This window comes from Gopherus evgoodei, chromosome 7 (genome assembly GCF_007399415.2).
Source record: "Gopherus evgoodei ecotype Sinaloan lineage chromosome 7, rGopEvg1_v1.p, whole genome shotgun sequence".
NCBI classification, from domain to species: Eukaryota; Metazoa; Chordata; order Testudines; family Testudinidae; genus Gopherus; species Gopherus evgoodei.
In genome coordinates this window covers 78,460,890-78,473,121 of record NC_044328.1, presented here as the reverse complement: position 1 = coordinate 78,473,121, position 12,232 = coordinate 78,460,890, and the positions used below count along the sequence as shown (strand labels likewise).

Sequence of the window (12,232 nt, the reverse complement as noted above, 5' to 3'; positions counted from 1 at the left end):
TCCACAGTGTACCTTGAAGGCTTGAACTTGATGCTAACAAGCTTGTTTGGCCATCAGGTAGGCACCTCCTTTCTGCCTCTGAACTGACCCCAAACACACGGAGAGGCTTATGAGCATATCATTAGCAACTTTTAAATTAATAAAACACAGGCACAAAAGATGGCTGAATCTCAACTTGGGGCGTGAGAGGAGAGGACCCTCTACAAAGGCATTGCTCTGAGGAGCCATGACTAAATGAAGGTGAAGAGAATTTGCTTTCTAAAGAGATGCGGGTGAGGGTCAGGGTCAAATCAAAGTATTTATACCCAGGGTAATGTTTTGCTGGGTTGGCTTTGAAGCAATAGGCAAACGGAACTGGTTTCCAAAAGCTTTCAAAGGCGAACAATTGTCCCATTTACAGTACTCCCCTCCTGCACCCCCTTACTGGAAAGAAATTAGCTTGTACTGGTGGATAGGAACATTATTCTCTTCGGTAGAGAATTTGACCCCATCAGCTCAGGATTAAACAAAGACTGTGAATGGCTAGCCAGCTGCAAAAGCAATTTCTCCTCCCTTGGTTTTCACACCTCAACTGCTAGAAGAGGGCCTCATCCTCCCTGATTGAACTAACCTCATTATTTCCAGCCTGATTCTTGCTTGCATATATATACCTGCCTCTGGAAATTTCCACTACATGCATCCAACGAAGTGGGTATTCACCCACAAAAGCTCATGCTCCAATGCATGTGTTAGTATATAAGGTGCCACAGGACTCTGCTGCTTTTATAGATCCAGACTAACACGGCTACCCCTCTGATATTTAGTTTTCTTGGGCAGACTCCCATCCAACTATCTTGTAGGCCTGTGTCTGCTTAGCTTGAGATATAACAAGATCACTACCCCTGAGGTTCTACAGTTGCTTGATTTTATGCTGATCTTTTTGCCATATTTATTTTGCATCTGAAACCCTTTTTGATTATTCTGAGCGTGGCAACTTGTAATTCAGGTGATGGTTCAAAAATCAGACAGTTCTGAGCTGCCAGAAGCTCCGTCAGAGCCAGAACAGCTATTGCTTTGATGGTGCTCTTTGCCATGTGAATGGCACCTGACAGAAAATAAATTGTCCAGATGGTAAGTAGCTGTGCACTTGGGCTAGCCAGGCTGAATGGTGGCTTCCAAAGCCAGTTATTAGCTGGTGTTTCCCAGCAGTAATGGGCTCTCTCTCTGCTGCATAGTTATGACACTACTGTCATCCAGTGTATGTGCTCTAGTCAAGTCATCTGACCTTCTGAGCTACCCATATTTTATTGAGACATGTGCGCAGTGCCAGCACGGGTGCCGTGTTGAGTGGGTTTTTTGGTAGAGGGGAGGCATGTCCACTTGTCTGGAAATGTTTTGGGGCTTTAAAGTACAGTGATTGTTCAGGGTGCTTGCGTTCATCTCTGCTCCTGAGATGAGCAGTGCATGATGGATGCTTTTGTGGAAGGTGCTTATGGTGCCTCTTAAGCCAATATGACTGAAAATAAGTTAGTGGTACCAGTATATTAGCTTTATGGAGCCATCACACTTTTTAATAATAGTCTCTCCCAATGGGAGAATTTCAGAGCATGGAGTTGCCAGCCTGCCTCTATTGTTGGCTTTAAAATTGTGAGTGAGTTAGAGCTCCAGAAGCAGATATGTTCAGGTGGACATAGCAGGGACACTGGAAAGCAGTTAGCTGACCTTTAAAATTCTCCTCATGAGATGCTTTATGGGCTGGTTTGTGCATATCACTAACAATACGCCCTTTCTTTGCCTTTAACCAGGAGTTTCTGGGCAGGGGATTGCAAACTCTGGGATAGCTTGGGCCACGCCGCCCTCTGGCCCCTCAGTCTCTGCTGTGTAAGCAGGGTGGATTTGATTTAAGTCATGATTTAAATCACTAGTCAGGAAGACTTGATTTAATTATGGATTTCTACATAAAAGTGCATTCTTGTTGGTTGTTATAACCTTAGTACGTATTCTTCACAACTCAGAGATAGATGTAGGTTTCATTTTAGAAGGTACACTATACATTTTTAAAGTAAATTTATTTTTAAAACTTTTCGGATTGGTTTTATAGCTATATCAGAAAATGGATGATTGGTTATTTCATTTACCAAAGGTAAGTGAAGCAGATATTTATGAAGTAATTGAGAGGTGAACGATCTCCAATTCAACAGATTAATATTTGGAGGATTTTCTTGCCATGCTGTATTAGGAGGAGAACATCACCAGACAGACATTTAAACTGTTTTATGTAACTGAAACAACATTATGTATTCTGGATTTTTTTCTTCAACAACAAACACAATATTTTAACAAAACAAGCATTTGAATTTAGTTAAACATTCAAGTTTTTTAAAATCAGGTTTGTTTTTGTTGTTTTTAACTAAAATAGTTAAATGAAATATTTAAAAAAAATAAAATTAAATCGACTGGCAGCCAGGTCAACACGAGAAACTTAAAATATTGGCTTCTGCAGCTAACTCAGTTGTCTTCACCTTCATTTTCCTGTTTGTTCATAATCTGGAAAAGAAAAATGAGCTTTCCTGCTTTTGCAGGTCCCAAATGATTTCTCAGTTTGGAATGAATTAGTCCAAAGGAAGAAAATATTCTTTCTATACCGGCAGAAGAAGCTACTGCTGCTGTTAAGTGAGATGGTCACTTCAAAAGTCTCTGAATCCAAATGATTAAAAGACTGCCAACAGTTCACTGGTGTGACTTTCTTTAAAATATCATCAGCAAACATATATTTTGAATGGTTCACCCTTAGCTCTGAAACTTATTATAATTGGCATTATGGAGGGTTGATTGATGGATGTCCATGTCATAACCAACTCTTCTTCAGCAGTTAAGGTTTGACCCTGGTACTGAGTATTGAGAATATTTGCAAGAAGATGAGCTGGAGATAGTGCTTGTCCTATATGTATTTTTAATGCTTGTAATTTGGGAGGAGGGATAGCTCAGTGGTTTGAGAACTGGCCTGCTAAACCCAGGGGTATGAGTTCAATCCCTGAGGTGGCCACTTAGGGATCTGGGGCAAAAATCAATTCTTGGTCCTGCTAGTGAGGGCAGGGGGCTGGACTCAATGACCTTTCAAGGTCCCTTCCAGTTCTAGGAGATAGGTATATCTCCAATTATTATTAAATTTAACTCTGTCATTGCATATTTCTCTCTTTAAGATCTCACTCAGTTCCTTCCAAATTTCAACGGTGCCAGCAATAAAACAGCTATTTTCCTGCATTTTTTTCAGGGCTACAGAAATAGGCTTCAGGGTACTCAGCATTTGTTCAACATTTCTCTTAAACCCAATGTTGAGAACTTTGGCTGTGACAGTGCCATCTACTTTTTCACGATTTTGTTCACAAACTGTCATCAGATTAGGTCAGTTTTTGATATAGTGCTCAAAACAGTCCACTACTGAGTTCCATCGCACATTTTATGGGAGAGTTAGCTTGGTTCCTCCCACTTTTTTCAGAGCAGCTGCTGCAAAGTTGTTGTTGTTACGGATGTATTCTGCAATTTCAACATTATCCTTTATTTCTGGAACACTGAAGTCTTTGGCTAGGAGGTGCATCAAATGAGCACTGCAACTGTATGCTATTAGCTTGGGACTCTCTTCTAAATTTCTTCTCATCTTGGAGACATTTGCAGCATTCTGTGACCAAGCTGCGTACTAGACATTTGAATTTTTTTTCACAGTAGCTTTTACTGCTAATTCTTTCTTGTAAATATTCTGCTGTGTATGCATTTCCTGATATCAATTGTTTCCGAAAGGAAGACATTCCCTTCTTCTGTTGTCACACAAGGACATACAACAGGATCATTGTGGACATTGCTTCACCCATCAAGACTCAGGTTAACAATTTTACCCTCTAGACCTTTTGCATACTGCTCAATTTCTCTTTCATACACTTTATCAAGCAATTTGCCTGCGACATCTGCTCTGTTGGGTGGACTGTATCCTGGTCTTAATGACTGAACCATGGTTATGAAGTGTGGGTTCTCAGTCATAGGGAAAGGAGGGTTTGTTGCATAAACAAACTGGGTAATTTTTTCATCAGTTACCTCTTTTTGTAATCTGCTGGTTCTTATCACAAACTTATCTATGGTTGTTTCTGGATGCTAGAGATTTTTTTTCTTTTTGCTACAGGTGATATACTGTGGCTGTGTGAAATACATTATCTGATTGAAACACTATCATTGGCAGAACTCTGAAACTATAGAAAATGATAGTGATCTTGAAGGTGGATAGTCTTCAGAATCTTGTATGTTGAGGATGGATTCTCCTAAACAAAATAAGTCAGTGCAGTTATTTAATTATTATCACCATACTGCTCATACTTGTTGCATTCACTGACACTCACTACTACTTTAAAGGTGAAATTGTAAAAGCAAGATTTGCCTATTTCAGCTATTTATTTTTTATCACAACCTCATCTAAAACGATAGTACCAGACTTCTTCTCCTTGTCCAGATCTATTCTGCCCACAATCTTCAATTAATTGAATTTTTTGAAACTTTGCAGTTTTAGAGAGAGGTAAGGGACTGACTCTGTACACAAATTTTGCCGAGGGACAATAGGGTTGAAGTCTCTTATTTTCCACCTCTATATATTATTTATTTATTTAAAAAGATTTTTGCTGTTAACAAGCATGTTCTCTTTGGAGACACAAATCCACAGTTTGAGAACTGCAAAACTAAGCATCTCTGACGGTATCTTCTAGACTGAGCAATGAGTCTCATTGAGTAGATATAAAGATTAACCTAAATAATCTATATAGAAGCCCACGGAACCCTGTAAATTGGGTCCCTAATCCATGAACTATTGGAACTCATTTACAAAACTTTTCTTAAACATTTACATGAATATATTGTCTCATGCTATAGAATTAGAATTTATAATTCCTATTCCATGATGAGACATTATAGCTCAGATACATCTTAATTAAAACGATCTTTAGCTGGGTTTTTCCTCAAAAAGCATTTATCAAAAAATCTGATTTAAATTAAAAAAAAATTGAATTTTATCTACCCTGTGTGTAACGTCTCTGTGGCCCATCAGCAGCTGCCTACTTGGAAAAGTAGCAAAAGTGTTCGGGTGTCTGTATCTAGTTGTGATAGCCTTCTGCACTGGGAAAATGGCTCACTTTTTCTTTGTTATCCATTTTGTCTCTGAATCCCTTGTCTGTTCTGATTTTCCTAATAGAAATGAGGGCAGTGCCTTAACTCTTTTCCTTTTGCAGCTCTGGGAGGACTAAGTGTGGCAATGCAAGCTGAACCAACACCTTTGAGTCTTGGGACCAATTGTGTTAATTTCCTTTCCCTTTTGGGGATAGATTCTCTGCATGTTGCTGCCAGGGCTTCCCTAGCAGTGTGGAGCATCCTTCCTGAATCTCTCCTGTAAGTAGTTTCTAGGAAGGTCCAAATCTTGTGTGCACTAGGGCTCCTGCAGATGGCAGCCGCAAGCCTAGTACTTACTCTTGCTGCTGGGCACCATGTAATAGGACATCTCCCCCAAAGGGAAGTTTGTTGTGAGGTGAGGGAGCAGACTTTCCTTGGCCATCTGCAGAGGTCTCAAGTGATCTAGGTGCTGCAACACAGGGGAGGGAGAAGCCTCCCCACTTGGAGTCTCCTAGTCTGTGCAAGTGCCTGTTATGTGATCTCATAAGCTGTGGCAATGGGCCACATTAGAAGGTGGGAGGAAGCATGTTATGCTGTGGTATGAAGGACCTAATTGTACTGTAATTCATCTATTAAAGGGGAAAAAGTAAGGCTACTGTGGAAGTATCTGCTTAATTCCCAGACTTAACATGTATGGGACAATTCAAAGCTGTGTATTTGGTAGGGAGAGTTGTTCCTTAAGAAAAAGGATATCACTGTTCCCAGTTCACTGGGTTGGGGTGGGCTTGGGCTGACTTCCAAATGCCTAGCCTTTCAGAAGTGCCATGAAAGGACTGAGAGGTGGTGGAGGCAGAGGTGTATGGAGGACTTATGACAAGAGGTTCTTGTAATGCCATGTTGGTGCTAGGAAGAATAGATGTGCTTATGGAACATCTACATGTTGTAAGATCCTAGTGTAGACAGGGAAAACGGCAGCTTTACCTTCATGTAGCTCATCACCTCGGGGGAGAGGGGAAGCCTTCTTAAATTTCTTGATTCCTCTCATGAAACTTTCTAACTAAAGCAATTTTGGCTGTAGATTTTGGAAGACTCTACAAAATAGGCTGAAACAGTCGTCATGCAAGTTATGTTCAAGATTCTACCTTAGATTACAGTACTAACATTTATACAGGGCTCAAAAGAGTGCGAGGTCTCTTTTGGACTGGTAAAAATGAGTCATGCTCTGCTGTGCTCTGAGAAATCAGAATAAGATTTAACATACTGTGAAAACAAAATGTGAGATTGGCATAAAGGGAAAGATGAGGGCTACAAAAATAAGCTGGTGTGGGTATATTTGCAACCTCCATGAGCGAGATGGTGACTACGTTAGGTATCAAGTTGGGTTGATAAAAGTGAGTGCATAGATGTAACGTGCATAAGCTTTTGAAAGACTTAGTACCACACAGCACTCTGATTAAAAAATTAGCACTATATCATCAATATGTCAACCGTTAAATGGATTAAGAACTGACTGACATCTCAAAGTGGTAGTCATTGGGGAATCATCCCCAAATAGGAGGTTTTCTAGTGAGGATTGGTATGAGGCCTGACTATTCAACTTTTCCATCAGTGATCTGGAAATAAATATAAAATCACTGTTGATTTTAAAATTTTAACGGGATTGGAGGAGAACAGTAAAAAATGAGCACAGGATAGTCATACAGAGCCATCTGGATTGCTTGATATGTTGGACCCATGTGAACCAGATGCTTTGTAACACTAGGAAATGCAAAGTTATACATCTAGGAACCAGGAAGGCAGGTCATACATACAGAATAGAGGGCTGGATCCTGGAGCACACCGACTCTGAAAGGATTTTGCACAAACAAGTGAAAATGAAGCAGGCTTGCTAACCTAGTGAGAAGGGCTTTAAACTAGGTTCTCTGGGTAATGGAGATCTAAGCCCTGAGGTAAGTGGGATACCAGGAGGAAACACAAGGAGGAGAGTGCAACAGGGGAAGGCATCTTGATTCATCCTGACAAAGTAGGGCAGCTGGCTGGTTATCTTAGGTGCTTGTATCCAAATGCAACAAGTCTAGGAAACAAGCAGGAAGAATTGGAAGTCATGGCACAGTCAAGGAGCTATAATGTGATTGGAATAACAGACTTGGTGGGGTAATTCAGATGACTGGAGCACTGTCATGGATGAGTATAAACTCCTTCAGGAAGGACAGGCGGGGGAGAAAAGGTAGAGGAGTTGCACTGTATGTAAGAGAGCAATAAGATTACTCAGTGCTTCAGTATGAAACTGGAGAAAAGAGGTGAGAGCAACAAGGGTGATGTCATGGTGGGCATCTGCTATAGACCACCAGACCAGGAGGATGAGGTAGATGAGGCTTTCTTTGGACAATGAACACAAGTTTCCAGATCACAGGCCCTGGTTCTCATGGGGGACTTGAATCACCCTGAGATCTTCTAGGAGAGCAGTACAGCTGTGCACAGACAATCCAGGAAGTTTTTTGGAGAGTGTTAGGGACAACTTCCTGTTGCAGGTGCTGGAGAAACCAACTAAGGGCTATGCTCCTCTTGACTGCTGCTCACGAACAGGGAAGAATTGGTAGGGGAAGTAGAGGTGGGTAGCAACCTGGGCAGCAGGTGATGGTCGAGTTCAGGATCCTGACAAAAGGAAGAAAGGAGAGCAGAATAATACGGACTCTGGACTGAAGAAAAGCAGACTTTGACTCCCTCAGGAAACTGATGGGCAAGATCCCCTGTGAGGCTAATATGAGGGGGAGAGGAGTCCAGGGGCGCTGGCTGTATTTTAAAGAAGCCTTATTGAGAGCGCCGGGGCAAACCATCCCAGTGTGCAGAAAGAATAGCAAATATGGCAGAAGACCAGCTTGGCTTAACAGAGAAATCTTCGGTGAATTTAAACGTGAAAAGGAAGTTTATACGAAGTCGAAACTTGGATGACTAGGGAGGAGTATAAAAATATTGCTCGAGCATGCAGGGGTGTAATCAGGAAGGCCTAAGCACAATTGGAGTTGCAGCTAGCAAGGGATGCAAAGGGTAACAAGAAGGGTTTCTACAGGCATGTTAGCAACAAGAAGACGATCAGGGAAAGTGTGGGACCATTACTGGATGGGAGAGACAACCTAGGGACAGATAATGTGGAAAAAGCTGAAGTACTCAATGCTTTTTTTTTTTTTTTTTTTTTGGGCCTCTGTCTTCACAGATAGGGTCAGCTGCCAGATTGCTGCACTGGACAGCATAGTATGGGGAGGAGGTGAGCAACCCTCAGTATGAAAGAACAGGTTAAGGACTATTTAGAAAAGCTGGACATGCACAAGTCCATATAATGCATCCGAGGGAGTTGGCAAATGTGATTGCAGAGCCATTGGCGATTTATCTTTGAAAACTCATGGTAATCGGGGGAGGTCCCGGATGATGATAAGCAAATATAGTGCCCATCTTTAAAAGAGGAAAGGAGGAGAATCCAGGGACTACAGCCTCACCTCAGTCCCTGGAAAAATCATGGGGCAGGTCCTCAAGGAATCCATTTTGAAGCGCTTGGAGGAGATGGAGATCAGGAACAGTCAACATGGATTCACCAAGGGCAAGTCATGCCTGACCAACCTGATTACCTTCTATGTTGAGATAACTGGTTCTGTGGATCTGGGAAAACTGGTGGACGAGAGAGAGATCTTGACTTTAGCAAGCGTTTAATTTGGTCTTCCACAGTATTCTTGCCAGCAAGTTACAGTAATATGGATTGGATGAATGGACTATAAGGTGGATAGAAAGCTGGCTAGCTCTTCAGGCTCAATGGCCAGTGATCAATGGCTCAATATCTAGTTGGCAGCTGGTATCAAACAGAGTGCCCTAGGAGTCTATCCTGGGGCTGGCTTTGTTCAACATCTTCATTAATGATCTGGATGATGGAATGGATTGCACACTCAGTAAGTTTGCAGATGACACATCTGCGGGGGAGAGGTAGATACACTGGAGGGTAGGGATAGGGTTCAGAGTGAACTAGAGAAATTGGAGGATTGGGCCAAAAGAGATCTGATGAAGTTCAACAAGGACAAGTGCAGAGTCCTGTACTTAGGATCGAATAATCCTATGCACTGCTACAGACTGGGGACCGACTGGCCAAGTGGCAGTTCTACAGAAAAGGACCTGGTGATTACAGAGGATGAGAAGCTGGATATGAGTCAGTGTGCCCTTGTTGCCAAGAAGGCTAAGGGCATATTAGGCTGCATTAGTAGAAGTGTTGCCAGCAGATTGAGGGAAGTGATTATTTTCCTCTATCCGGCACTGGTGAGGCCACATCTGGAGTATTGCGTCCAATTTTGCAACTGCCCCCCCACACACACACCCTAAAAAGGATGTTGACAAATTGGAGAGAGTTCAGTGAAGGGCAATGAAAAGGATTGGGGATGGAGGGCATGACTTATGAGGAAAGGCTGGGGGAACTGGGCTTATTTAGTCTGCAGAAGAGAAGAGTGAGTGGGGATTTCATAGCAGCCTTCAACTACCTGAAGGGGATTTCTAAAGAGTGGAGTTAGGCTGTTCTTAGTGGTGGCAGATGACAGAACAAGGAGCAGTGGTCTCAAGTTGCAGTGAGGGAGGTCTTGGTTGGATATCAGGAAAAGCTATTTCAGTAAGAGGGTGGTGAAGCATTGGAATGGGTTACCTAGGGAGGTAGTTGTGACAGTATACTCCATATGTTTTATGGAAATATGTTTATAAGTGTGATATGATGTAACTGGAGTATACTTCATGCAAAATGTCTCTTGTAAGGTATCATTACAAAGCTTATGATCTACTGAATGTGTTCATTCCATTTGTTTGCATGTACTATTTATATGTCTGGAGTTAGGAGAAGAAGGTCATGGCTACACTGGCGCTATACAGCACTGCAACTTTCTCGCTCAGGGGTGTGCAAAAAACACCCCCCTGAGCGCTGCAAGATACAGTGCTGTAAAGCCTCAGTGTAAACAGTGCCGCAGCGCTGGGAGCATGGCTCCCAGCGCTGCAAGCTACACCTGTAGAGGATGTGGAGTACGTGCAGCGCTGGGAGCTTCAAAGCGCTGAAGTGCAAGTGTACCCATACCCTAAGATATAAACTTGTATTACTGATGTAAACATAGCAAAGAATCCTGTGGCACCTTATAGACTAACAGAGGTTTTGGAGCATGAGCTTTCGTGGGTGAATACCCACTTCTTCAGATGCATCTGAAGAAGTGGGTATTCACCCACGAAAGCTCATGCTCCAAAACCTCTGTTAGTCTATAAGGTGCCACAGGATTCTTTGCTGCTTTTACAGATCCAGACTAACACGGCTACCCTCTGATACTTGATGTAAACATGTTAAATGAAAGCTATTATGGGAGCTTCAGAATCAATGAACTGTGAATGGGTTTGTTTACCTGGAAGCCTTCCTATGTAGGTGTTTTCCAGCTACTAGGTAATGAAGTAGGTCTTACAGTGACATGTGATCATGTCACCTGAACTGGAATCCACCTTAAACCTGATGCTTTTCCATTTAGAAGGAGGAGTGAGGATCCAAAAAGACAAAGATTCCCATCTTGTGCCAAAACTATAGAAGGGGTTGGAACAGAACAAAGGGGACTGTCAGTCGTGAGAGATCCCCTATTTACAACTTGAGCTGGAACTAACAAGGACTGTACCGGGGAAAGGATTGGGCCCAGACTAGGAAGGAGTCTAGTCTGTGAAATAAGCTTATTGGAATATCTCTGAGGGTGAGATTTACCTGTGTTCAGTCTCTTAATGTATTAAGCTTAGACTTGCATATTTTTGCTTCGTTTTTGCTTGGTGACTGACTTTGTTCTATCTATCACTTGAAACCACTTAAATCCTACTTTTTATACTTATTAAAATCACTTTTGTTCATTAACAAATCCAGAGTAAGTGATTAATACCTGGTGGAGCAAACAGATTTGCATATCTCTCTATCAGTGTTATAGAGGGTGGACAATGTATGAGTTTACCCTGTATAAGCTTTATTTGGGGTTTGGATCCCATTCGGAGCTGGGTGTCTGGGTGCTAGAGACAGGAGTACTTGCTGAGCTGTTTTCAGTTAAGTCTGCAGCTTTGGGGGCATAGTTCAGACCCTGGGTCTGTGTTGCAGCAGACTAGCGTGTCTATCTCAACAGGACAGGGTTCTGGAGTCCCAAGCTGGGAAAGAAAACGCTCAGATAGTTTCAGCAAATCAAGTGACAGTCCCAAGGTTGGTCTCTGTGACCAAACCTGTGGTGAATTTTCCATCCTTAAAGGTTTTTAAGGCCCGGCTTGACAAAGTCCTGACTGGGATGTTTTAGTTGGGGTTGGTCCTGCTTTGAGCATGGGGTTGGATTAGAGGAGCTCCTGAGGTTTTTTCCAAATCTTCTATGATGTAACCCCATGCTCTGGGTGGCCCTAAGTCTGCTTGCTGGAAGCTGGGAATGGGCAACAGGGGCTGGATCACTCTGATTGCCAACCCTAATCTTGTGTGATTCTTCTATGATTCTATGAGCTCCCAGTGCAATGCTGTGGCAAAAAGGGCTAATGCAATTGTAGGATGTAATAACGGGGGAAGGTAGTAGGAGCAAGGAGAGGTGATTTTACTCTGCATATGGCATTGTGTGCAACCAGTACTGTAATTCTGTGTACTGTTTCTGGTGTTCATATCTTCAAAGGATGTTGAGAACTACAAAGATAATGAGTGAGCCTGATATGTCAGGGCTATGAGCTGGGATCTAGTGTGGGCTTGGGAAGTTAACAGCTTTTCTGATATGCTGGTGCATTTCTCACCTAAATTAGAATTCCCCGAAGTTAATGATCTTGCTTTTAATTTTAGCCTAGATTTAGCTGAACTTTAGAGCAGGAATGTGGGAGTCAGAGGAAAACAACCTTTGTAGCTGGACAGATGCACTGTTGTGACTATCGTGGAGTCAGGACACTCCATGAGAAACATACCTCTGCATGGGTATGTTAAAATCTTGTTAGAGCATTGTTGATCACTCAGCTCTGATACTATAAATGTTTAGGAGAATGTCAGATTGAAGAGAGTGTTTCTTATCACTGTCGGGAGTTCCTTCTAAGCACATAACAAATGGGCTAGGAA

The 12,232-nt window shown here is 42.3% G+C and overlaps 1 protein-coding gene across 1 annotated transcript in view; it reads left to right on the top strand.

Moving 5' to 3' along the window:
- DAG1 (dystroglycan 1) overlaps positions 1 to 12,232 on the top strand; it is a 126,618-nt gene that overhangs the window by 18,508 nt on the left and 95,878 nt on the right.